Source organism: Capsicum annuum, chromosome 10 (genome assembly GCF_002878395.1).
Source record: "Capsicum annuum cultivar UCD-10X-F1 chromosome 10, UCD10Xv1.1, whole genome shotgun sequence".
NCBI lineage: Eukaryota > Viridiplantae > Streptophyta > Magnoliopsida > Solanales > Solanaceae > Capsicum > Capsicum annuum.
This window is the reverse complement of record NC_061120.1, coordinates 182,763,344-182,766,211: the sequence shown is the minus strand read 5'-3', so window position 1 is coordinate 182,766,211 and position 2,868 is coordinate 182,763,344. Positions and strand designations below refer to the sequence as shown.

Sequence of the window (2,868 nt, the reverse complement as noted above, 5' to 3'; positions counted from 1 at the left end):
TAATAGTGATCACAAAGCTTCAATTTTGATCCAACTAATTCTTGTCTGAGCGAATATTTTGACCTAAAGAATGATTTTGAATAAAAACAAAGAAGATATATATATACACACATGTTGAATTCTATTATGCCGACAAAAACAGTGAAGAAGTTGAGGGTTAGAAAATCAAGCATCCACCAATCTAGACATGCAATCGAATCAAGTTAGATGAGCATCAATCATGTTTTCTCAATAGGCAAATCGATTTATTCTCTAGTTAACGTACATCTCAATATTTATAAAAGTATAAGTATGTCCTTAATAGAGTCCTATTTTAGGAGTATTTTTTTAATTGAATAGTAGAAAGTAAAATATTAATTAATTCTCCTACCATTTATTTCTTTTAATAAAGTACAAAAAATTACACATTTAATTGGTTATAAACCTATCCCAATTTTGACTTCTTCTATAATAGGAAATTAGTGCATAAAGCCATAAACGTATATTTCTTTTTTTGATTTTTCCTTCCTCTCTTACCATATGTTTTAATACTCTTAACTATTAATTTTAATAATAATTTTTTCTACATATTTTGATGCTACCATATATTTTAGGACTTACCATATATTTTAGGACTCCTTAATTATTAATTTTTATAATAATTCTTATCATAAATTTTATTGTTACTATATATTTTAGGACTTTTTAATTTTTAAAACTTACCATATATTTAAGACTCTTACTATAAAATATTGTATATATAATTAAATAATAATTTTTTAAAAATAGTAAAATGACAGTTTTATCTAAAACGGATGCTTTTAATGAAGGACAAAAAGTTCAATTCATTTTTCTAATAGGTTTCACACTTTTAATATATTATAGATATATGTTATCTGTTTGGTTTGATTATATATTTTGGCTTTTTCCCAATAGAACCATAACTAAACCTAACATTGTCTATTTTTAAAATTTAAAATAAAATAAAATAAAATCGATTTGATTTGATTTAATTTACGATTTGACTTGAATTTCAATCAAACCATAAACATCCCTATGCACATCTAGCAACCTACAAAATCCAAATAACATCTACTGAATGATTTTTGAAGACTAAGTATATCAGTCTGACAAAACACTTATCAAAGATTTGTATTCTACTTTGAATTTCTTAAAAAAATTGTGTTTCACAAACAAAATGTATTTTTTAGTATGCTTTTTGTGATGGAAATTAATAGATAATCTTCATTGAAGACGAAAAATCTGGAGCGGAGAAATACAAAAGAAGAACTGTCTGCACGTTCTCTTCATTAAATAATGTAGCTGTAGTTTTTGACTTTTTTCTTTTGGAGTTAAGAAAATAGTTACCTTTAAGTAACTCCCTACACATTTATCTCCTTCAAATGGGCGACCCATCCAAAATCAATATCCAACAATTGTGTTAGTAATATGCATTCCTCCATTACCTTTTTCCACTCCCATGATTTTTCCCGCACTCTCAAGGGTTAATGTTATTATTAAGACAACCTTACAACTTATTCTCTTGTAATAGTATAAATAGGGATATGATGAATGATGAATGATGAATGATGAATGATGAATGATATAATTTGATACTTGAAAGAAAATAAGAAAAGCGCTAACTTCTCAACATTGCTTGTTTCATATTATTATTTCTTATTTTTTATCTTGTAAGAAAACGTAAAGTTTTAAGTGGCTGCTTGGCCATGAATGTATTTTACTTTTCAGAGTTGAATTTTGAAAATCATCTTAGGCCATAAAATGTTCACTTTTTCACTTCAAACAACTCATACAAATTTAAAAACAACTCCAATTTATATTCATAACCAAATACAATTCTAATTATCATATATCATTTTCACTTTGAAAATAAAATTTACTTCTTTCAAATTTTCATGACCAAAAGATCCCAAAAAGAAAAAAGGCAGGCATATTAAAAAGATAAATAAAATGCTGGCTATGGGGTTCGAACCCATGCGCACTTATGTGCAGAAGATCTTAAGTCTTCCCCCTTAACCTCTCGGGCAAACCAGCTGGTGTGTTAGTTTTATGTGTAAATGTTTTTATCCCATATTCAACAAACAAAAATAAAACGACACGATATAAAAATCAAAAGATCAGATATGTTGTTGTGTCTTGTTTCGGTGGCGGATTTAGAATTGTTAAATAATAAAGTGTTTATTCTTTGAATTTGGAACCTCAAGATAAATTTTGAACCCCTATAAACCACTGAATTAACTTCTATTCTTATGTTTAGAGAATTCAAAATTTATATATATACACATAAAAAGAATGTTTAACTTATATATATGCAGAATAATTTTTTGTCAAAGTGATTCGGATGAAAACCCTTCCGACCCATAGATCCACCCCTTCTTTGTTTCATGAAAATTTCACGTTACTTTGATTTGGTGTTAAGTTACAGATATTGTTTGGGCTAATTTGCCTCACATATTATCAACGAAGCCGGCAACTATGGCCTTGGTGGCCAATGGCTAGCCTCCGGTGACAGAGACTGGTCAAGTTGATCCAATAATACCAAAACCCATGCTTGCAAATCTTTTACATTCACCTAATAAGACTTAATATGCAGCTGCCATTGAAAGAGATATCATACTTGCATGGGGAACCACGTATTATTTGGGAAGAAGAGGAGGTTAATCAAATGATTATCAAGGAAGACTTATAATATGCAGCAATTGAAAAATTCTCATATAGCTTGCCAAATATACAGGATCTGAGGCGTTTAATTCCAAAGAAATGTGAGTTGAAGACAGAGGTCAATATTGGTTTATTGAGTAATCGACATGTTTTAATAAGAGCAACGAAGATTGAAGATTATGTACATATTTTATAAAAACCTCATTT

At 28.5% G+C, this 2,868-nt stretch overlaps 1 non-coding gene across 1 annotated transcript; it reads right to left on the bottom strand.

Moving 5' to 3' along the window:
• Positions 1-1,951: 1,951 nt before the first annotated feature.
• TRNAL-UAA lies at positions 1,952-2,034 on the bottom strand. The gene has a single exon. It is a non-coding gene; the product is annotated as a tRNA-Leu (tRNA).
• Positions 2,035-2,868: the final 834 nt, after the last annotated feature.